Source organism: Stenella coeruleoalba (assembly GCF_951394435.1).
Source record: "Stenella coeruleoalba genome assembly, chromosome: 14".
Taxonomy (NCBI): Eukaryota; Metazoa; Chordata; class Mammalia; order Artiodactyla; family Delphinidae; genus Stenella; species Stenella coeruleoalba.
In genome coordinates this window covers 69,433,285-69,458,514 of record NC_137160.1, presented here as the reverse complement: position 1 = coordinate 69,458,514, position 25,230 = coordinate 69,433,285, and the positions used below count along the sequence as shown (strand labels likewise).

At 47.0% G+C, this 25,230-nt stretch overlaps 1 long non-coding RNA gene across 1 annotated transcript in view; it reads left to right on the top strand.

Moving 5' to 3' along the window:
- LOC307196936 overlaps positions 1–25,230 on the top strand; it is a 222,781-nt gene that overhangs the window by 163,443 nt on the left and 34,108 nt on the right. The window lies entirely within an intron of this gene.

Sequence of the window (25,230 nt, the reverse complement as noted above, 5' to 3'; positions counted from 1 at the left end):
ACACACACACACACACACACAAACACACACACACGATCAACTCCCCAAGAAAAGGATAACTTAACAAGAAAAGAATTACAGATCAAACATCCTTAGGGCATGTGATAATAAAATCATCATCATCATTATCATCTGTTTCGCAACATGGAAACCAACCTCCTGAAGTCTGGACAAATAAAGAGCCCACAGTATTTTTTTTTTAAAGCTGCTCTTCCATGTAATTAAATCCTCCTTCTAAATGAAAAAGACAGAAATGGTGGTGAAATTCTTGAAGAGGCCAAATTCACTTTCAATGGGAACTCACCATAGCAGCTGGCTGTGAATATTTAAAAGCTAATGCATTGTTTGTTTGTTTGTTTTCATTTTTGTGGGGTACAAATATCCAGCATTTCCCCAGCCTCCCCACTCTTTTTCCCCTGGGTCTCATCAGCCTCCACAGTGGAAGCCAGCTCGGTTTTCCATTTGCAAAGTTCACGATTCACCCAGCCATGAGCTGTGCCTTTAACCACCGCTAAATTGTTTCCTGACAGCCCTCGCTACAATTTTCTCCCTTGACATTTGATTTACATATGATCTTTAAACACTGCCATGGTGGTAATAGTGATTTGGTTAATATTCCAAACCCTCCCCCATACCCCACACCTTGCAGGGACATTTCATTGCTGCAGCGTGGCAAAATGCATGTACCAGATAAATGTATTGCTAATGAAGTAAACGGATTAGGGGGAAGAATCAATTGCCCTGCTGCCTGGATGAGGCACTGGGAGTTAATTTTGTCTGGATCTGCAAGGGTGGCTGTTAATAGAATAGGCTTTTTACCTAATTGGAGGGAAAGTAAATGAAGTACAGTAATATTCTGTGATGAATTGGGTGAATTTACTTCATTTTCTCTTAGTCTTGCTTGATGAGTGTTTACAGCACAATAGAATTTATGGTCTCCCTCATCCCCCCATTTTTCTTTTCTTTCTCTAGTCTTCACTATCTTCCTTTTCTTTCTTTTTTTTATATCTCACTTTACCTTTCTTCCTCCAACCTTTCTTTTTGTCCTTCTTTCCATCCATTCATACATCTATCACGCCATCCCTCCCTCCACCCCTGTACTCCTCCGTCCATCCATCCATCCATTTCTTCATCCAGCTAATAAACCAGGGTCTCAAACCCAAATGTCTTCAGGAGCCAGTGATATAAATGAGTAACTCTTTGCGGGGCCTGTGGCAAAATGGAGCCGTTACTATCATCACGGTCCCCATGATCGACATCCGCATTGTCGTCGCCATCGTCATCATCATTTCCATCAATCTGTCATGTATTGAATCTGTCCTTTTTCCCTCTATCCTTTCAACATTTATTGAAGACTTACTGTGCTATTCAAGACCCGATTTACCTCTGTGAATATGACAAATGAAAAAAAGTATAGCAAATAAGTCACTTAGACCAATCTGCATATCTGTCTGATGCCTAGACTCCCACCCAGGATTTTTCTCTCTTCTCTCCTGATGGAGGCATTGAGATTCTGTTGCAGTGATTGCATTTGCCAAAGATCAGAATCAATAGGTGTTAGGTGAAGTGTGGCCAGTCCCCTGGAATCAGAAGTAGGAGAGATCTCTACAAACAATGAAGAGAAGGGTCAGAGCATATACAGGAGTTTCAGAATGTGTTTTCCTAGCATGAGGTCATGCACAGGAGACCAGACATCTGTGGGAGGGACAGAACATGGCTTACTGAATGAAGAGAGGTCATGAATTAGGGTGGGAAAAACAGACTAGTAGAGTGAGGCACCGAAGCCCAGGGCAGCACCAGGGACAGCTCCAAGGCCTTTCAATTGGGCAGCTCTGGCCTGTTCAGGTCACATGACTGGCAAGAGGCAGGGCTAGGATTCTAACCCAGGATTCCAGAGCCTACGGTGATCCTCCAACATCAGCACATTAGAATCCCTTCGGAACTTATTTAACCTGTTGATTCTTGGGGGTGACAATGACTCTCTCTTTTGGCCAAATTTGAGTCAGGCTCCTCTGAGTCCTCTTTCTGATTAGACGTGGACCATGGACTCTGTCTCTGACCTGCTTACTCCAGTTTTAGCAAGAATCTTGCTGAGTCAGTTTAGCCAAAATCCCCCATTCTTGGTCTGATCACCCTTGATATCTGGTCAAATTCCTAATCCCCGACCCTTGATATCTTATCACTCTGGCCTGCATTCAGCAAGAATCCTATTAGATCAGTCTAGCAAAGAATTACCCTGCCTCTTAGTAATTTTCCATCCACAGATGCCCCCTCTCCCCCAGTTCTGCTCCTTGGCTGTAAATTCCCACTTTGGCTCGTTGTATTCATTTGGAGTTGAGCCCAAAATCTCTCACCTATTGCAAAATCCTCATTGTAGTAGTGACATACCCCCTACCCCCTTGAATGAAGTCTTCCTCACCATTGTTGACACATGTCTGAATAAATTTTTCCTTAACAAGGGCCCTAGAATCTGCATTTGTAATCCACTTCCCAGCTGATTCTGATGCAGGTGTTTTGCAGACCATACCTTGAAAAACTCCACCTGAGTCTTGTCAGGGCATGTTTAGACCAGTCTTGTTTTATTTATCCAGTGTCCCATAGCCACTGAGTGTCATGGTGCTCAAAGGAGAAAAAGGAGAGTCGATGTGGGGCTGGGGTAACGGCAGGGACATCACTTACCTCCACATGATTTTTTTTTTTGTTTACTAAAGATCTAGTTATATTTTCAAGGACGTGACTTCATCTACTTTAAAGGCACAGTCTGTCATCTGCCTGTTGAGCCTCAAATCTCTGCCTGAGCCCAGAATCTAGATTTTTATTTCTAGTTAAATGTTCTGTCTAGGGCCAGTCATCTCCTGAGAGCCTACTCTGTGCCAGGTACCACGTTGGACACTGGGAATGCAGAAATGAATCAACCTAGACTTTTACCCTCCAGGAGCTCAATGTTAAAACCACAGTCAGCCCCCATTTTGCATCTATTGCGCTGGGGCCTCTAGAAAGCATTTATCATCTTGTTCAACTGTCTCCTCTTTTTCCCCTTCTCTTACCGCAGACTTCTGCTTGTATAAACTTTGCTGAGAATTTGAGCAGAAATAGTAAATAATGAAGCTCCAGAGGGTTGCACTAATTTCCCAGACATTTAATCAATATGGAGCTGCCCTGTTCATTACAGCTGTCAAAAATATGCAAAGTTGTCCATCTGGTCCTCTCAGGTACGAAGCTCTGAGCTGCAGTCACCAGTTGCTTGGCTAATTACCACGCCCCATTTTCCCTCATTCCGAGGCCTCTCCATTAACCACGAGCTACCAGCTCAACTATAAAGGCAAACAATAAATATTTGAAATGGCATTGCCTGGGCAGGGGTCCTGAACAGTGGTTGAGTTGGGTCACTGCAGATGAGGAATACAGGTGGGGTTTTGTGGAAGAGCGCATCTCTCCCCATCTTCCCCCCACCTCCCCCGCACCGCGACTCTCCCCAGTCCTCAGCCTCCTTCCTTCTGAGGCCCCTCCCTGCCCTTCAGATATCTAGACCTATTAAAAACCATTGGGGGTTAAAATGATCTATACAAAAGCTTTGCATAAAAAAGTGATCAATGCAAATTCCTCTGAGGAAATTGCTTCAACAGATGGAAACGGCCCATTTGCAACAAATGCCGCTGGCTGTGCAGATGGTAATTATGGGATGTATGTAAACATGCAAGCTCTGGCAAGCAGAGCAAACTGCACTGCTGAACTCAGCCGGCATCAAGGCTGCCTGCCCTGGCACTTACCCCTGCCCTGACTGGCCTGCAGGCCAGGGGTTCCAGAGGAGTCCAGGGGTGCCTAAGGACTTGGGTTTGCAATTCCAAGACCTAGCTTCTATTTAACTACAAGTCTTTCTGAAATGGGAGCAAACCACATATCCTCTAATCTCTTGGTGGACCAAGGCTGTGGCATGGCTTCCTGGAAGAAAGAAATCAACATATATTGAGCACTCACTGTATGCCAGGTACTATGCTCTTAGTCTTGAGTGCATTCTCTTGTTTAATCGCCACAAAGACCTCGGTGGGTTGACATTATCATTATCATCACCACTTTCATTATTTTGCAACTGGGGAAACTGAGGCTTGACGAGGTGAGGGAATTTTCCCAAGATTATAAGACTAGAAAGTAAGGAACCAAGATGTATCAGTTAGCTGTTGCTGAGTAACAAACAATGCCAAAGCTCAGTGGCTTCAAATAATAAGCACTTATTATTGTTTACAACCCTACAGTCATATAGGTGCTTCTTCTGGTCTTGGCTGGGTTCAGCTAATCATGACTGGGCTCACTCATGCTTCTAGATGGTCTAGGAAGACTAATCATGACTGGGCTCACTCATGCTTCTAGATGGTCTAGGATAGTCTTCCTTAAGTCTGTTATTTGGCTAACTGTTGAGCTGTGTTGACGGGGATTAAGAACCACGTGTTTTTCATCCTCCAGCAGACTCATGGTAGACAGCAAATTCCAAAATAAAGAACAGAAATGCATAAGGCCTCTTGAGGCCCAGGCTTGGAAAAGACACACAATCTCCTCCACCAGATGGCTAATCCAAACTAAAGAGGTAGAGAAATAGACTCCACTTCCCAACTTAAGGAACTGCAAAGACACATTGCAAATGGCAAACACACAGAGAGGAATGGAGAATAAGGCCAGTTTTGTAAGCAGTATATCACTATTGGAAGCAATATAAGCATAAGACTTGAACTTAGAGTTCTCTGGTTTCAAGTCCATAATTTCCAAGGTCATCCATGGGTGCCCATCATTCCAGAGATAACTTGGCCTTTTATGGTTCATCTCTCCTTGACTATCTTCTGTCTGCAGGTAAATTAGGGCTCATCTCTTCTCTCTTCCAGTGATTCTTACTCCCACTCTCAGCCTCTTTCCCTTGGACATCTGAGTGGGACAGTGCTTTAAGCACTAAATTCAGAGTCAGTGTATTTGAGTTGTGGTCCCATCTCCATCACTGATGCTCTTTTGGGCTTCATGGAATCCCTCCCCCTCCCCAGATCTCAGTGTTATGCCTGCAATAAACAAGATGGAGAAGGTTTGATCTGAGATTCCTTCCACTCAAATTCTGTATGATTTTATGAATGGCAAGAGGTTCTCCAGCCTCAGTGGTCCAGCTCATACCATCATTTGCCTATAGCCCCTGTAGGTGTTTGATTTTGCAGCTTATGGACTAGGATCCCTCCAGCATTAAATTTTTCTGCGTCTGCTCTGTCTCAACAATCTTGTGAAGAAGGTAGTATTATCATTACACCCACTTTACTGGTGAGGAGTCTGAGGCTTAAAGAATTGAAGGGACTTGTTTAAAAATCTCAGGGTCTCTGAGTGTGACCTGGAGACAGATCCCACATCTCTTGACATCCAACCCACTGAAGGAGGCCAGAGGTCCAAGATGGGATCCTAAGCTGGAGCTGGAACCTCTCCAGGTCCAGGTATCTTGTTCCCCGATTCTGTTGAATCATCCGGTTTCCTCATCCTTCAGATGTTGCAGAGAATCCAGATTCCTCTCCCTGATGTCCTCAGCTCCCCCTGCATTGATCTCCAGCTTTATGAGGGTGACAGGCCATACCTTTTAATTGCATTATTACATCTTTATGGTCTGCTGATTGAGCAGGTCGCCTCTGCTGGGCAGCCAGGCCCTGGAATTTATATGCGGAACTGAAACGTTTATTGGAATCATATTGATAAAGGCATATTGTGAAAAGGCCTGTGACTCTTAAGAAGAGAGTGGGGTCCTCAGGAGGCAGGGGGAGAAGGCAGGTCAACATACTCCCGAGGAGAGAGTCGGTCACTCATGAGATATGAGGGCAGCAGTTCCCTCCGTCCCCTGCTCAACTCCTAAATATTTCCTCTTTTGTCAGCCTGTTAAGTTCTGGTAGGAAAGAGCAAATGCCTGGAAAAGCTGTAGGGAGAGGGGCTGGGAGATTTCTGAAGAGGGGCAGTATTCCGGGTTCGTGGATAAGTTGGCAATGAGGGTAGGGACCGCTCCTGCTGAGATGGGGAGGGCCCTTCAGGTAGAGGCTCTGTGTGAACAAAGATAGATTGTAGAGACTCTTCATGGAGTAGAAGATCTGTAAGGAAACTACCTGGCCTGCTTGCCAACTCCACTTGCGTGTTGAATATGCACCTCAAACTTGCTATCCCCCAACCTGAACTGATCCTGCCAATTTATTTTTATTTATTTATTTATTTATTTTTTAAGATGTTGGGGGTAGGAGTTTATTAATTAATTAATTTATTTATTTTTGCTATGTTGGGTCTTCATTTCTGTGCGAGGGCTTTCTCTAGTTGTGGCAAGCGGGGGCCACTCTTCATCGCGGTGCGCGGGCCTCTCACTATCGCAGCCTGTCTTGTTGCGGAGCACAGGCTCCAGACGTGCAGACTCAGTAGTTGTGGCTCACGGGCCTAGCCGCTCCGCGGCATGTGGGATCCTTCCAGACCAGGGCTTGAACCCGTGTACCCTGCATTAGCAGGCAGAGATTCTCAACCACTGCGCCACCAGGGAAGCCCAATCCCGCCAATTTATTTTGCAGACGTGCCCGTTGCAGGAGTCAACAGATCCACCCTCCAGGGGCTCAGGACACCTTGGGGTCATCTTTGATTCTTCCCTTGATTCCACTCCCTCCCCACTTTTTTTTTTTTTTTTTTTTTTTGCGGTACGCGGGCCTCTCACTGTTGTGGCCTCTCCCATTGCGGAGCACAGGCTCCGGACGCGCAAGCTCAGTGGCCATGGCTCACGGGCCCAGCCGCTCCGTGGCATGTGGGATCCTCCCGGACCGGGGCACGAACCCGTGTCCCCCGCATCGGCAGGTGGACTCTCAACCACTGCGCCACCAGGGATGCCCCTTCCCCACTTTTAATCCATTGTAGACACAGTGGGCTGTACTTTCCAGATATTTTGAGAGACTCTGTGCTCCTCTTGCACCTCCCCGGTTTCTACCCCACATGGAACCCCCATCAACTCTCCTTACATCATTTCAGCAGCCTTGGAATAAAGTTTTGGTCCAACTGTCTCCTTAAGATCTTCCCTGATAACCCTATTTTGAATCATCATCCTCACCTCGCAGCACTGTCTGCTGCTGGGTCCTGCTTTGTTTTTCTTCATAACACTTCTCCCCATCTACTATGCTATAGAATTTATTATTGTTGTTATCTTTCTCTCCCACTAGAATGTAAATTCTTGGAGGGCAGGGACTTTTGACTGTTTTATTCACTACTGTATCTCCAGCACAGGGAACAGTGTCTGGCATATAGTAGGTGCTCAATAAGTATTTGTTTAATGAGTTCATGAATGAAGTTGGTTGGAGCCAGGTCCTGGGGGACGTTTGATGCTGCACTGGGGGCTGGAGCTTGTACCATGAGCTCTGATTTCCACCCTGAACTGCATAGTGTGTTAGTGGAGCTCTCATATGCATCCAAGGTAATCAGTGTGCCTTCCTGGAGCTCTGGATTAGTAATATCATGTGTCAGGGAGTCAACCCTAAATGAGGAATTTGCAAGAGGATAGCTCAGGGGTTAATTTGAATGTATTTCCGTGTCTCAACATCAGCACATTCTAGGAAAAAGGAATCTGCTTTGCATAGTAAATGGTATTTGGTGCGTAGCTTCTTTCTTCAGGTATGACCTGGGTCGTCTGTCTTTTTGATTCTGAAAGGACTTTGGTGCCAGGAGGGAGGGGTCTGTGGTGCAGTGTTAATTGGCGGCAACTCATTGGACCTAGTTTATGAACTCCTCCAGGCCATAAGCCACTCATATTTTGGTTCAGTGTTGTAATGACCACAGTCCTTTTCTAAAGTGCTCTACCTTTGACGGAAAGCAATGGCATATGGCCAAGTTCACCTCCAGGGATCTCTCTTCAAGGGGGGCAGAGGAGGTGAGAATTTTAGGGTTGGGGTTCTCAGTTGGAATGGCCAGATGACAAACTTTAAGCCAGGCAGCTCTGGGTTGAAATCCTGGTTCAGCCACCCACTAGCTGTGTGACCTTGGGTGAGTCCTTAACTGCAGTTTCCTCATCCATATAATAGGGATGATAGAGCTTCATTTTATATGACCAGAGGAAGGGAGGTGGAGTGGCTTTTATTTAACAGTGACTGACTAAGCACATACCAGATATATGTGCAGATCCCCAAAAGTGTCTGTTAGAAGTGTATCTAGATGAATGAGTGATTGTTGAATGAATATATGAAGGTATGCTGTTCAGAGGTTACAGGGATGGACAATGTCCCCAATCAAAAAAGATGGCAGGACTTGGGTTGCTTGACCCTTTGGGCATTTAGAGTGTGGAGGCTGTTCATGAAGAATCCCAGACTTGAAGAATCCTAACATATCATGACTTGAGGGAGTCTCTGAGAGACTTCTCATTTTGAAGGGGAGTAGAATCATGGCCCAGAGAGGGAAAGTGGTGGGGCGAAGGACACACAGCAAGTGAAGGGCAGGCTTGAGGTTGGAACCAAGGTGCTCTTTTTCCTACAACGTTCCCACCCCAGCCTCTCCACAGGTGCTTTTCTGAAAATGCACAGGAGAGAACGGGGCAGAGTCTAGACCTGTGGTTCAAACATCAAGTTCAGAAGGAGAAGAAAATAAACAAGTCGGGCCCCCTCCTGACTTCAGCCACAGGCCTGGGGAATCCCCAAAGCAGAGGATGGACAAGGACAAACTTCATGAAGGGTCAAGAGATGCAAGAAAAGGCAGGCGGAGTAATTAATAACCATCAGCAATAGATAGTGTTGGGGTGAGCACTGAGATACCTATTGATCAGAGAAGTAAACACCAATCACTGCAAGTGTTTCTTCAGCCCTGGGTCAATATGCTTCCATATACAAAGAAGCTAGCAGCTGTTGCCAATACTGGGGAGGTCTTAGTCCGGGTGGCCGCGAGAGCTTACACTGCTTGAGGATGTATCTGCATTGTGAGCTACTCTGCTGTAGGTGCTCTTTCCATTCGTTTGTTCATTCATTTGTTCATTCATTCATTCATTCAACATATTCTAAATGCTTACTACACGTCAAGCTTCTTGGAGGCACTGGGATAGAGCAGTGGGCACGAAGGCAATCCTTGCCCTGACGGGGCTCACAGAATAGACAAATAAATAAATAAGATAATTTCAGACAGTGTTGAGTGCTGTGAAGAAAGTCACATAAGGGAGGTAGATGGAGAATGGGTGGAGGGGGATGGTGTCTCGCTGATATTGGACAATTGGGGAACGCCTCTCTGAGAAGGTGACCTCTGGCTAAGATCCTAATGAGTAGAAGGAGTCAGCCCCATGAACACAGGGGGAAGGGTGCTCCAGGTATAGGGAACAGCATGTGCAAAGGCCCTGGGATGGGAAAGAGCTTGGGATGTTGGAGGAACAGAAAGGAGTAAGGGGTTGGATTTGTTTTAAGTGATGAAGCCATTGGAGGATGAATGGCCAGCCCCTTTCAGTGTGGGCCCCTTAGCAATGAGGCATTCATTGACCTGGAGTTAGCGACAGGCTCCTGGCTGGAGTCTGGCAGACCCAGCCCTGCCCGAGTGTGGAAGCCTTGGCCAGCTCCTCCCATCATGGAACTTCTATTTCCTTATTCACAACATGCAGGACATTGGCTCATGACCTTCCAGCTCTGACATTCTGACCTTCTTTCAAGGACATGGGATGCAGATATACAACCTCCACACATACCAGTCACTCAGGTAAGGCCCCTTTGCTTGCCATGAGATGCAAGTTATTGTGGTCAAGGAAGTGGGAGATGAAATGGCAGGAAAAGCAAATGTACCAAAGAGAAGAGTTGACTCCTTTGAGCTGTCATCTGAGTTGGCTCCTTTGAGCTGGGCCTGGGTCTTTGTGTCACCAACCCCTCAATTTCAGGTTGCACCATGAATCCGCCATGTTTCGTGCAAGCTGCTAGCTGTCTTCCCTGTGTCCTTGCAGTGAAGTTGCAGCCTCTGAGGGCAGGTCCTGGTGGCAGAAATAAGCAGTGCCCATGCAAAGCAACAGCATGCAGGAAGAGGAGAAAACAGTTGCACTGTAGAAAATATAAGAGCTCAACTAATTAAGAACAAGCGGTGCTACAGTTGCTCATTTGACAGGACCTCCTAGCACCCAGAGATCCCATGCCTAGGTATACACCCAACAAAAATGAAAAATGAAAATATATGTGTGCCGGAAGATGTGTGTGAGCAGCATTCTTTGTAACAGCCTAAAACTGAGAACTACCCAAATCTCCATCAACATTTAAACTGAAAGATTGTGCCATACTCCCAGAAAGGTATACCACATAACAAGATGGGCAAATCCAGCCCATGGTCATATCTGACCATTTCCCATTTTGTAAATAAAGTTTTATTGGAACACAGCCATATCCATTCTTTACATATAGTCTATGGCAGCTTTTGCACTAACTAGCAAAGATGAGCAGTTACGAAAGAAATACTATAGCCTGCAGATCCTCAAGTATTTACTCTCTGGCCCTTTCCAGAACAAATTTGCCAACGCTTGCTATATAAAAATGAAAATAAGCAGGCTTCCGTGGTGGCGCAGTGGTTGAGAGTCTGCCTGCCGATGCAGGGGACACGGGTTCGTGCCCCGGTCCGGGAAGATCCCACATGCCGCGGAGCGGCTGGGCCCGTGAGCCATGGCCGCTGAGCCTGCGCATCCGGAGCCTGTGCTCCGCAACGGGAGAGGCCACAACAGTGAGACGCCCGCGTACCGCAAAAAAAAAAAAAAGAAAGAAAAGAAGCAGTCTACAACTTCCCTGGGCAATGTGGATGATTTTCACAAACAAAATATTGAATGAAAGAAGCCAACACAAATGAGTACCAGTTGCACAATTGCATTTATATTAAGTGTAAAGACAAGCAGAACTATTCTACATTGCTGGAAGACAGGTTACCCGTGGAGGATAGTAACTAAACAGGGCACGTAGCAGCTTATGGGCGCTGGAAATGTTCTGCTTCTTCTCCATCTGGGTGGCAATGGGTGTTCATTTCGTGACAGTCCATTAAAATGTACACAGATGATGTGCACACTTCTGTGTATGTATGTTGTTCATCGATAAAATTTTTAAAATAAATAAAAAAAGAAACGGTGGGTGTAGATCACCATGCCAAGCATTTTCTCAATGTATTTCCTGGGCAGAAAGCGCAAATAACAGATTGTCAAGTTAGAAAACAGATAACTTTAACCTTTCCACGCAAGCACACATTTATGCATTCACTCTACAAATGTTTATTGATCTCGCACCATGCGCCAGGTGCTGGGAATTCAGCAGTGAGGGAGATAGACACAGCCGCCACCTTCCCAGCATTTACGTTCACACTCACACGTGCCCAGGGAATCTTGCACGCATGTGCACCTAGACGCTCCATCCTCAACGTGGACCTGCCCACGTGTGCACTCCCGACCTGCATCTGCAGGTCATGTCATTCTCAGGTGCACACTTTTCTGAATTTTGCTCTCCCTTCCCTCACTACCATAACTTCCACCTCCCTCCTCCCTCGGATACAGACGGATGGAGCTCAGTTTACCCAGCATCACTTAGGAGTCCTGTGTCCTCCGGGGATCATGGACCTGGGCTGGCCAGGACTCCACAGCTTAGTTCCCAAGGTGGGATGGGTCAGACCAGCTGGTTTCCCCCCAGGTCATGCCTGGCATCTGAGACACTTAGGGCTCAGACAAGTGGAGACCCAGGGCTGAGCGGGTGGGTGACCTTGAACCCAAGGATGCCCTCTGATGTCCCCTGGATTTTCTGCTGGGCTTCCTCCCCTCAGTGTGGTTACCTGCCACCCATGGATCATGGTCACCAGAGCCTTATGGTCTAGTGGTCAAGGCTGACTTGTTCAGTGAACCCCATGTTCCCTTGAATGTCTCCCTTTGAAGACCTCCTATCCCAGCCCCTCTCAGCAGTTCAGCCCAGAAAGCCAGCTGCTATGACTGATAAGCACCAGCTGTCCAGCATTCCTGTGCCATGGTGGGTACCAGCATGCAATGGGGTGGCTAGACAAACACACCTGCGTTCAAATCCCGCCTGGACCATCAATATTCTGTGACTTTGGGCAGGTTATTTAACCTTAGCTCATCTAATTCCCCCAATGACAATAAGGAAGAGGTACTGCTATCATCCTCACTTGATAGATCCAGAAACTGAGGCTTAGAAATGGTAAGGACTTGCTTGAGGACACACCCACATCTGCACCCTGGATTCTAATTTTAAAGACCATCTGTTGCTCTGAAGGACTAACCCCAGTTATGCATCAAAATGGTTTCCTTTGGAAAAGTCACGATTTGTGCTTTTGAAGTCCTGGGTTTGGCTAATCAGGAGCAATCTCCTTTTCTTGGAGAAATAATTCACTGTTGGATGCAATCATGGAAAAAGTGAATTCCCTCCAAATTCTTGCAATGAGACAGTCAGTGCTGAGGACAAAATGTTGAGGTCTTTTGAGGAGATGGTACCTCTTAGTAAGTGGAGATGCTTAATTTTTTTTTCTCAGTGGAAAGACCTGCTGTTTCAAATTTCTTACAACTGGGTCTCTGTTCGAATACTGGCGTGGAGTGAACTTTTCATGCCACGGGTCATCTCTGATGTCATGGCATTTCTGATGAACTCCACCAAGTTTGAGCATCAAGGCTGCCAGAAGTGAAACTGGTATTTGCAAATGTATCTCCACTTCCTCAGAAATAACAGATGTTTGCTGGAAAAAATTAAAGTCGCCTAGTCTGTTATTAAATATCTGAAGTGAAGCACTGGCTGTCCTCAGTCAGCTTTCTACCTTTCCCATGATGATATTTTGTTCTGTTGGTAAACTTCTCAAGTGTGCCCAGCACTTTTGTTGGCATCACCTGGCAAGTATGCTCATGGAATTTACCTGTAGGAGTGGACAGGTGGGTTTCTGTCTGTGTGTTTCATGAATTAACTTGGTTGAAAAAACTGTCAGGAAGGGCTGGGTTTGAAGTCTGCCCAGGAGTTCACTCTGTGCTCATGACTTGTTCTTTGAGTATTGAGACCATAAAGAAGCCTTTTACATCAATGCTAGAGTAAAACGAAGACGGTGTCCCAAGTCAGCAGCAGCTATTTTCATCCATGGACTACTGAGGTTGGGAGTGGTGGGTCATGGAGTGGCTTGGAGGTCAAGCTCAGAGCTCTGGAAGGTCCAGAAACTACAGAGAGTGGCCTGTGGATCCTGGAACATCAAAGGATCCCTGGCCTGAGACCCAGAGCCTAGGTATACAAGATTATACCCTCTCAGAGGCCAGCAGTAGGGAAGACCCCACCTTCTCCAGCAGCCTAAGTTTGGAGAAGGAGAAATGTGAAGCAGGACCACCACGGCATGAGACAATCCCTGTTTCCACATGCCCTTTCCAACTGGGATTTTGTTGAAGATCATTTTCTTAACTAAGCATTTCTGGGGATTTGTCAGAAGGAGGTGGGCAAACCCTTGCTGACCTGTCTTGTAGGTGTTTGGAAGTGTGTTACAGAAAAGGGCAGGGATGTGTTGGCAAAGGCAACTTGACAAAACCCTCCAACAAACAAATTTACCTGTGGGAAAAGGGACAAGATTACTCCAACCATCAACACTGGAAAACCAAAGCTGCTCCCCTACACCAGGCCTCAGCCTGGCTATAGACATAACCCGAAGAAAGCAATTCGCTCATGTTGCAGGCCCTCGGATCCAACATCAGCCTGGGATCTAGGCCTTGGGTAATGAGCAGCCCAGGCGGCGAATGAGGTTTGCAGTTGAAATCCATCTGAGGCCTCTCTCCCTGCCAATGTCTACAGCTTAATAATTGCTTCCTTGCTCCCCCTGCATTTGGGTTCAGGAGAAGTGCCAGCCCCTCCAGCAGCATTATGCAAATAGGGCCCAGTGCGTTCTGGCAGCGGCATATAGAATATGTAAATTTATGGTGCTGGCGGAGCCTGCTTAAGACAGAAGATTTCTCAATGATGAAATTAGATTTTCTGGAAAGAAGCTTCTGAGGACCTGTCTCCTGTTCCCCTGACTCGTGCTGTGCCACAGCCACCAAACCGGTGCTCTGGGAAATAATTAACTGAATTACGGGCTCAAACCTATCGTTAAAAAAAAAAATAAACAGGGAGAGAAGAAATAGACCAGGTTGCAGGAGGCCACAACAAATCCAAACGTTACCGAGCATGTCAACGGGAATGGCGGCTGGGGGGGTGGGAGGCGGGTGGATGGGGAGCATGGGGCTCTGGCTGGCAGGAGGAATTGACACAGGGTGGAGAGAGCTTCCACCTCCCCTTGGCCTTCACGTGGGCAAGGGTGGGAGAATGGACAGAGCTGTGGGCGCTGGTTTCTGCTCCAACCTAGCACTGCCACTTTTATCTGCTTTATGTACCTGCCTTCTCCTGATTTTGTTTATAAGAAAGCATTTATGTCATTTTTAAAAAATTGAAAAATCATTCATGTAGACCAGATCAAACTTGAACATGCATCAGACTTACCAGGAGGACTTGTTAAACACAGATTGCTAAGTGCTCCTCCCAGAGTTTCAGAGTTGGTCCAGGGAGGGCTCAGAAATGCACATTTCCAATAAGCTCCCAAGTGACAGTGATGCTGCTAGCCAGGAGACACACCCTGAGAATCACTGCCTTAGGCTAAAGTCTTCATTAGAATGATGGGGGAGACGGAGGCCCAAAGAGTTAGGTGATTTGCCAAAAGTCACCCAGTGGCGTCCAGACCAGGGTACAGAGCTGACTTTTTCCATCATCATCATCATCATCATCATCATCATCGTCATCACCGTCATCACCGTCTCTGTCATCATCTTTGTTGTCACTCTCCTTTGCTGAAAGCTTTCTAGGTTCCAGGCACTTATACTCCTCACTTCATTTAGCCCTTTGCCATAACTCTATACAGGAGCTGCACAGTTGTCCCCAATAAAGATACTGTTATGGATGGAATGTTTGTGTTCCCCCTTCAAATTCCAGTGTTGAAGCCCTAACCCCCATGTGATGGTACTTGGAGGTGGGGCCTCTAGGAGGTAAATAGGTTTAGATGAGGTCATGAAGGTGGGTCCCCCATAATGAGATTAGCGTCCTAATAATAAGAAGGCAGATCTCTTTCTCTCTCTCTCTCTCTCTCTCTCTCTCTCTCTCTCTCTCTCTCTCTCTCTCTCTCTCTCCCCCTCCCTCCCTCTCCCTCCCTCCCTCTTGTGTCACACATAATGAGGAAGCTATCTACAAGCCAGGACACGAGCCCTCACCAGAGACAGAATCTGCCGGCACCTTGATCTTGAATTCCCAAGCCTCCAAAACTGTGAGAAGTAAATCTATCCTTTAAGCTACCCAGCGTTTTGTATTTTATTATAGCAGCCCAAACAGACTAAGACAGACACTGAGGCTCAACTTCGAGTGACTTCACCTCCTGATCCTCAGGTTTCTCATCTGTAAAATGGGGAGTTCTGACCCTTCAGAGTGTTAGGAGGATTCAGTGAGATTTTACACACAGTGTGCTGAGCACAGAGCCTAGCACATAGCAGGGGCTCAGTAGTTGGGTCATAGTAATTATTATTGTTCTTGTAATTATCATTATTTATTTTTGTTTTTTGCCGTACGCGGGCCTCTCACTGTTGTGGCTTCTCCCTTTGCGGAGCACAGGCTCCGGACGCACAGGCTCAGTGGCCATGGCTCACGGGCCCAGCCGCTCCGCGGCATGTGGGATCCTCCTGGACCAGGGCACGAACCCATGTCCCCTGCATTGGCAGGCAGACTCTCAACCACTGCACCACCAGGGAAGCCCTAATTATCATTATTAATCGAGTGGTAGAGATTGGGACACAGTGGTGTTGTGGAGTGAACTTGGGGTTAGGAATATGAGGGTCTCGAGTCTAGTCCCAAGCCCTAAACTCATCTGCTGTGAGACTAATGTGTAGGCCACCACCCTCTCTAAGACCCAGTTTTTGCAAATGGAGTAGATGGAACTTGGTGGTCCCAGGACACACCCAGCTGTACAATCTCTGATTCCATCATTTCAAGGGTGTGGCCATCTCTTATCCCCATGTTGCCCCAGCGTGGGTGTCCTCCTTCCTCTCCTGGACTGCTGCTCAGCCTCCTCCTGGCCTCCTGGCCTGTGGTCTCACCCCAGCCCCTCCACCTTTCTAAAAGTCTCAGATGGCAACCGGGTACTCAGACCCTTCTGTGGCTATTTCCCTTCTTTGGATCAAGTCCAAGCATCTCAGCTTGGCATCCAAACTCCTTCATGCTCTGGTCCCTCTCAGCCCCTAATCTCTTGCCTCTCCCTCTTACACTCTATTTTACAGTAAAATACAGACGTTTGTGTTAGCCCTCAGGCACGTGCTCTTTCCTGCCTCCCTACCTTGTTCTTGCTGCACCTTCTGCCTGGCACTCCATCCTTGCCCTTCCTCTTTGTCTGCAAACTTCTTGAACTTCAGTGCTCAGCTCAGATATGTTGTGCCCTGAGAAACCTTCTCTCACCTACCTTCTTACTCTCTCCAACCCGAGGCTCCTAGAGTCCCTTCCTCTGAGCTGCCTGTAGGTATCTCGTCCTAGTACTTAACGCTTCCTAGTATAAAGGTCTACTGCCTTTCTCACCTTTTCTGCTGGACAGTGCCTAGTTTAAAAGGAAGAGACAAGCTTCTCAGTCAGGGGCTTTTCGAAATTTTCTGTTTTGTTGTTTGCTTTATCTGCTGTCTGTAAGCATCTTGAGTGTAGGGCCTTATGTATTTTGTTTGCCAGTGTAATTGCAGCACTTATTTTCATGCCTGGCACATGGTAGGTGTTTAATCCTTAAATTAATAAATCTGAAATCTCTGCCCATTTTCACAGATTTCTTATTAACCATTCTATCCCTGCTGCCTACCAAATGCCTGGCATGGAGGCATCAGTAAATAATTACTGAGTGAATGAGTAGGTGAATAAAATGCATGACTTCATATATAACTGTATCAGTCAGCTGTTGCTGCATAACAAACAGCCACTAAATCTCAGTTGCATGCAACAATAGGCATTTATTTCTCATCTAGTTTTATCTTGTGAGTCAGCTGGGGCAGCTCTGAGCTGCAGGTGGTGTCTGGCTCAGCTCCACATGTGTGTCATCCTCTGAGGGCCAGCAATCCAACCAGAACATGGCGAGGGCAGAGGTGCAAGAGAAAAAGTGGAAACACACATAGTTTCTTAAGGTCTCATCCCAGAACAAGCACCGTGGCCCTTCCATTCCAATATCGTTGACCAAAGTGAGGAACGTGGTCAAGCTCAGTCAATGGACAAGGATGTACCCTCTAGGAGGAGAGGCTTCAAAGTCCCAGGGCAGAAGGCATGGATACATCTAGGGGTGAAGGATCAGGACCCATAAATCTGTCTACTTCAATGACCACCCCCAGCATCTAGCCCACAGCTCATGGCACATAGCTACCACTCACTATGATCGTGGAGACAAAGTGACCACGGTGGCCCCCCCATCTTTAAGACACCAGAACATTTTATTCACTTTTTGCATTTCATACCCTCCTTCATCTCCCACCCTGCAGTTTTCAGCGATTTTTCTGGAGCCCTCACTAAACAATCTCTAGGTCTATGCCCACAGGCACTGCCATTCTGGGGCATGTCACAAGCGCACCGCCCCCCCAGCCTGTCCTCCTCTGTGTTCTTCTCCCAGCCCACAGTGCACATTGTGAGGGTCCCCCTGATGTTTAATGCATGAGCTCATCGTCCTCCCTGCAGCCTCCACAGACAGACTCTCTCAGCCTGGGAACGGCCATGAAGTCAGGTGACTGTACAGGAAGCAGTGCCCTCCCCACCGCCTGCCTCCTCGCCTTCCAGTTGTTGTGAGGCTGCCCTTCTTCGACTCACTTGCAGTTTTGTAAGCTCTTTTATTAATGTGCCGGAGGCAGAGAAAAATGCATTTGTAATTTCCCCTTTATGGCTGGTGGAACTTCTTTTTGCTTTCTTTCTGAGCATTTGTTTGTGGCGTGCGCGCGCGTGCACACACACACACACACACACACACACACTCACTCACTCACTCACACTCCAGGTCAGAATGAATTGAATGACAAGGCAGTGGATGTCAAAGCACAAACACAGTCTTGGAATATCTCAGCAGGAAAGGGGTCTGAGTCTGATGGCTGCCACATTGCATTCCCGGAACCCTGTTCTTCCTTAAAATAGCATCAGAGGGTGCTGCAGGGTGAGAAAAATTGTGTGTGTTTGGCCGGGTAGCGGGGGAATGTTTGGCCCTTCCCTGGACCTTGCTTCAATCAGAGCATCTCTGTTTTGCCTGATTTGTATACTGTGGGTACATAGGCTTCTTTGGAATTAAGGATGTACCATGGATGCTTGTGCTAAAGGGAAAAAGCCATGGTGGGGAGGTCTCCTTTTGCTTGCTGCAAAAGAACGAAGATTGACTGAGCACCTAGCATGTGCCAGGCACTGGACTGCAAGTACTTGAGATATGCATTGTCTAATCGAAACCCCAGCGCTAGGTGGGAATGATTGTCTCCTATGTCACAGATGAGGATGCTGAGGTTTGGATGGGGAAAAGACTTCCCATCACCCAGGAAATGGTGGAAATGGGATTCACACAGAGGTTCTCCGTATGTTAAAGAGATGACAAAATTTCAGAGTGCTTAGCCCTTCGTAGGTCTTAAAAGTCAAAATCATTCAAACGATCTGATGACAGTGACCACAACTTCTTCCAGATACTGAGTGATTACCTTGAGCCTGGCTCCTGCTGGGTGCTTTACAAGCAGGGCTGCCAGGTCCAGCTGTGCAGGGTGGGTCTTGCAGAAGAGCTCCCAGCCAAAGGGACAAGGGACAGCTGACTCAGTCCTTAAGCTGCTCCCCAGACCCCGGTGTAAATTTGCATCCTGGAGGAGGGGATGCTGATCTCAAATATCTCTGCCAGGAAGAGCTGCCTTTTCCTAATTTCCACAACGGCGCTCTGTGCAAGCTGCTACCCTGTCTGCACACATTATCGCAGCCTCCAGGGTAGCTTTATGACTATACCCATTTTAAAGATGAAGAAACAGAGGCACAAGGAGGTTAGATTTCTTGCCCAGAATTCTGCAGCTCTTTCAGTGTCAGAACCAACATTTGAATCCGAGGTTGTAAAACTCCATGACTAGAGGAGATAGGAATTTGCAGCTATACCCACCCGTATTCCCTGTCCCCACAAAGATTGTTGAGTTTCACAAGGTTCTAAGGATAGAACCTGGGGATGCAAGGTTTGGGGACTACTGGAAGGAGGTATTCTCTGCCCTGTGTAACAGGAATCAAGAGAGATTCTGAGACAGCAAATGGCACACAAAGATCAACCCCGCTGGGCTTTTTCAACAAGTCTGTCTTTGGATCACTTGTCTGTGGTCTTCTCTGCCACCCCTCTCCCAAAAGAGATCCCATGGAGGGAGTAAAAGACCCCCAGATCATGTAGGTCTGACCTCCCCCCCAACCCTGTGCCTTCTCTCCTGGAATACCCAAGAGCTGGAAGAAGCCTCCCTGGAGATAAATATCTACACAGAGCCAATTGTCACACGATGTCCCAGAGCCAATTACTCATTCTGAGAGACCCAGAGGTGGCTTAAGGAGTTGACAAATAAAGAGGAAATAATTTGCAATTTGCTGTTTACACATAATCAGAGCGTACCGAGGGGGGAAAAAATAGTGTTACAGCTTACGGCTTCTCACGTTTTATTTTGATCTTCTAAATCAATACATAAGTGGAGAGGCAGCTGGAGACAGACGTTTTGGAAAAAGAAAATGTTTGCATGTGTTTGGCTAAAGGAAGGAAGGACTTTCTATAAAACCAAAGATATGGCAAAGAAGGTTGAATGAGGCCGTGTCCCCCCGACAAAAGGAGAGGCAGTGAATGACAGTTGCAGGATCCTTACTCTCTGCCACACACTGAGGCAGGCACTTGACAAGTTATGGCCGTGGATCCTCACCTCCAACCTGGGAGGTACGTTCTATTTTCAGCCCCATTTCAGGTGGGGAAATTGAGGCCCCAAGAGATGAAGGCTCTGGGCCAAAGACATTTGATCTGCATAAGCTGAACCCGGGACTAGCCACCCAAGCCAGGCTGATGCTGGAGTCCATCCTTCAGCTTCCAGATTACTTTCCCTGAGTTTTGATGCTGGTCTTTTGTTTGGGGACCATTAAGGGGCTTAAAACAGGGGTCCCTCTCTCGAGGGGAGAGTCTTGGGGAGGGTGTGCTGTCTCTGGTTCCTCTCCAGTTGTCTCTGCCAATCACTGTCTTGGCAAGGATCACATCCCCACTGCAAGGGGGAGGGTCACTGGGGACCAAGGATCCTTGGGCAGGAGACCTCAGGGAGGGGCACGGTGACGGGATGCTGCTCATAGTCTAAGAGGAAAGCCCTGCTCAGGGGTGTTCCCAGCTCCAGTTTTCTTTTCTCTGTATTTCTTACAGTTCTTCCTTTTTCTTTCCTGGTCTCCTTGAGACATTGGATATTTTTGCCACTATCTGCCCTCCTTCTCCCCCAAGTCCACTGACATCAAGAAGCCGAGATCCCTTCTTAGAACTTGTTCTTCCTCTCCTACTTGTACAAATCATCCCCTGTCAGTGGTCTAGGATCCTGGGCCACAAGGGACCTCCAAGATAGATCTAATCCAGCCCCAGATTCAAGAGAGGTGAAGTGATCTCAGCCCCATTTTATAGACAAGTCCATTGATGCCAAGTGCCTGCTTCTGGCCCAGAGTAGAAGAGAGGGCTCAGATCCACACTCCAGCCCCTCAGGATGCCCAGTGCCTCGGTTTCTTGGGGTGGGGGAGGGAGCGCCCGTCCCCGTCTTTGTTCCCCACCCTCCCCTGTGTTTCCGAGCTGTGTGCAATTTACATCTCCACGTGCCCGCATTTGCATGAAACACACAGACACACACACACGCAGGACTGCTCCTGGCTTGAACAACAAGGGATGCCAAATGCCGTTCACATCTTTCTGGGGAGAAGTGCATCCATCCCGATTCTGTCTTTGCCAAAGTGCCATACGTACCAGACGTACATATATTCCGTGTGAATTTCCTTAATCTCCTTCACAGCTGTCCCTTTCCACAGCCTCTGCTAGAGCATTCCCAAATTACTTGTCTCCTGGCTGGGATAGCAGCCTGTTCCCTGATCCCTCTATCCCTTTAACAACAACAAAAACAACAATAATAATAATGGCCACCGTTGACGTAGCCCCTACTGTGTGTTAGGCATTGGGCTAAATGATGTTGCGTCTTGTAGGAGCTCTGCGGTGGAAGCATTATTAGCCCCATTTTACAGGTGGGAGAAAATGAGGCTCCAAGCTTAGGGGCATCACACAGGGCTGGGGACTGAGTTTATGAACCGTGGCTGACTCTGAGACTTGGGCTGGTCACCCCTGTCAGGCTGCCCTCTGATCTCGCCATGTAACCCAGCCTGCCACCGTGATGACCATAACACAGGAGAGGGCCCTGGAGGGTAGCAATTAAGAAAGTGTACCGTTTCAACCTCTGACAGTGCTCTTTTCCGCCTGTGTAAGTTCAGGTGAGTCCCTTCACCTCTCTCAGCCTCAGTGTCCTCCCCTGTAAAATTCGGATCATGGTAGTACTGAGCCGTACGGTGTTATTATGGAAATGGATACCATGATTGCAAGTGAAGCACTCAGCAGAGTTCTCAGCACCCAATAGATGTTGGGTTTTAATAGAGTAAAAGCTTGTGGTATAAAGAGATGGTTTTGGTGTCTGACATTCAAGGCTCTCTTGGGCTGGGCTCTGCCTTTCTTTCCACCATGCCGGCCCTCCGCCACCATCTTGCATCCCACTCTTCAGCTAGAAGGAGGTCCCCACTGGTCTCCACAAACTCTCCACCATTTCTTACCTCTGTTGATTTGCCCAGATGTCTGTCTGCCCATCTGCTTTTCACCTTCTCTGCAGACCCAGAATTGGTTTGTCCTCAATGCCTAGCTCAGAGACTGACCCTACCTGGCATCTTCTCTTTCTTGCCCATTGGAGGCTACCTCTTCCTCCTCTGGACACGACCTTGGGTCCTAGTGTGTGTCATTCCTGAGGTCCTACTGTGCAACGGGATAAAGACAGAGCTACACCTAGGACATGATCCTACTTTCTTTTCTTGTACTTTAAATGCCACTCAATGGAAGGAACCCTGGGTTCCTGAATGATTGCATGGAACGATGGCCCACGTCATGCCAACCCACATTAGACTGTGCCTTGAGCAAGAAATAAACCTTTATTATACTGAGCCACTGAGAAATGGAGGTCCTTGGTTACAGCAGCTTACCTGTCCTAATACATCTATCTAACTAAACTCTTTCTGATCCCGTATTGTTCCAGAAAGAGCTTATTCATTTAAAAGTGTATTTTAAAAATAGAATGAAAGAAAAATGCATGTAGGAACATAAGACAGTGCCAGATATAACACTCAGAAATGTGTGCTATGAAAACCAACACCCCTACCATGTGTGGATCAAAAATATAGCTCTGAGCTTCCTAGCAGCCGGGGTAAAAAGGGAGAACTGTTTAGTTACACACTATCAGAGCCTTTGAGATAAATAAAAACACCATTGCTAAGGATAAATACAGTAAGAGTTGCAGAATGTTTTTTTTCCTCTACATGTTCATTGAAAAGATCATTGCGTGTCTGCAGCACAACTCAATATTGTCCAGTACTTTTTCTGCATAGCAACCCTTCCCCATGTTTTACCTTGTTGAAACACATGAAAATATGTATAAACACAAAAACACAAACATATAAATAATGTAGAGGAGTTCTCTTGATACATCTCATAGGCAGGTCCTCAGGCTTCTCTGTAGGCTTGGGATACCCTGGAGGAAAGAGACTCTACCCTCTTCATTTCTGTTTTCATGTCTTATTATAGAGTCTGGAGCATGGTGGATACACACAGTGGCTATTACTACTATTGATACTAAACGTGTGTGAGTGTGTGTGCTGTGTGTCAGGCTAGCACTCCGTGAATTATGAGCTCTTTCCTGGAATTGTGTGTGTGTGTGTGTTGTGGCGTGCTGTGTGTGTGGCGTATGCATGTTGAGTATGTGTGTTATGTACTGAGTGTGTGTTGCATATAGTGATGTTTTGTGTGCGTTGTGTGTGTGTCATGTGGATGGTGGTGTTGGATCCTATGAGCATGGTATATGCGGTACGTGCATTGTGTGATGTTGTGTGGGTGATATGGGTGCTCTGTGTACATTGTGTGTTGTTGTAGGGGATGTGTGGATGGCCCAGGTGTTGTGTGTGCATTGTGCGTGAATGGTGTGTGTTGTGAATGTGTATTCACGTGTGTCCTCTGACGTCCTCTGACATCCTGCATCCCAAGTGTCTTGCATAATCCCTGCAGATTTGGTGCACATTCCCTGTGTGTGACTCTGTACCGCCTTGTGTCCCTTTTGTGAGCTCAGGGTGTGCTCCTTGGTGCTGCCTGTGGGCATATCGGCTTGCAGCCCCACCCTGTGCAGGCTCTTTGTGTGTGCCCTGTGAGTCATTGTGGATACATCTAGAAGGCGGTGACTATTGTCTTCAAACAGAGAACAGCCATTAAGACATTCATTAATTAGGATCATGTTGACACTTCTATTGCCGACTAAAAACATCTGTTTGTTTAATCAGAGTCTCCTTAATGCCTTACACTTATTCTCTCAGTGAGAGAGGATGGGCTTGCTTTCCCCACGTGTGTACACTGGGGTTTTACGAGGTGGAGGCACAAACTCTGTCAATATTGTCACAGGATGACAGCTCTCAGGAAGGCCCACGGCGTCTCAACAAACGTACATCCCTTTCAATGGTGAATGAGTAGTCGTTCATGGGTCAATTTGCCAGTGGCCATTCCCCGTGTATCGGCATAGCCTGAATGACACTCTATAGATCAGATGTAAGAACTCCACCATAGCACTGGGTCTCAATGCTACGGGCGTGGTGTGCTGCTGGGTGTACCAGCTGCTCCACCGTCCTTTCCTTCCTACCTAGGTGTATACCCCAAACCCAGCAACAAGCCGCCGGTAACCTCGTCGGAGTTAAATCCTCTCTCCCATGATCTTAGTTTTCTTACATGTAAAACAGGATGATAAAAGGACAAAACTAAAGATTCAAAGAAAACATATCTAAGGGAAATACCCAGAATGGTGCCTGGAACCAAGCAGACGCCTGAAAACGTCACTCCTATCCCCTCACCCTCCCACCCCACATGAATTCACAAGGAGGATGACCAAGGAAAAGACTCAAAGTTAGGAACTGACTCTGGTCACATTCCTCACCAGTCACACCACTGGGCGTCCAACGCACGTCCACTGCATCCCTCCTCTGTGCCAGGTGGGGCTGGGTGCTGGGACACAGAGGCTGATGAGGATTTCTTTCAAGAATGTGGAAATGAAGGGCATTCCCAGCAGAGGAGATGGGTGAGCAAAGGTTCCCTGGGCCGGGAGCATGGAGGAGAGGTGTGGGGTGAAGCTGACGGGGAGGACGCGATGGACCATAGAGGGGTTTTTGCTTTGGGGTGTTTCGTTTTGTTGTCGTTCTGCGTCTTGTTTCATTTACTAATATAGTTGGATATCTTTTCATAGTGAACATAAACAGTTCTACTTCATTCTTTTGCGCAATTAATAGCTTCTTATATATGTATGTCCCTTATTTTAAAATCAGGACGACAGTGATAGACCCGTAAGTCATCTCTAGTTTGAGGATATCAGTGTGATTTTCCCAAGGTACTTCCCAGCAGTGGGTCAAAGGATATGTGCATATGTGCTCTTAAAAATGTTATTTTTTTAACATTTTTAAATAGTGGCAAAATATATATAACATAAAATTTCAATTTATACCAAATCAAGCAGTGAAACCTTGGATTCCCTCTTTAAGCATACTTGCCACCTAGCACTGCTGCTTTTTCCTGTAAAATGGGCCCCAAGCTGTTCTCAAAAGGATGGTAAGAAGATTCAATGGGGAGATACTTAGAGAGGCTTGCTCAGTACATGGTCAGCCTCCAAGACCTGGGCTTCATTATTGGGAACTGGCACAGCCCAGTGCTTAGGGGCCCAGGCTCTGGACTTAGGCTTGCCAGCTGTTTGACCTTAGGACAGTTGCTTCATCTCTCTGAACCTTGGTTTCCTCATAGAATTGTAAAAATTACATAAGGTAATATAAATAAAGTGGATGGTGCCATTTGGATGTTCAACAAATGATATTTTATCTTCATGTTAGCATCATGATGACCTCCTGCTAATTCTATACTTAATTGTTACCTCAATTAAGC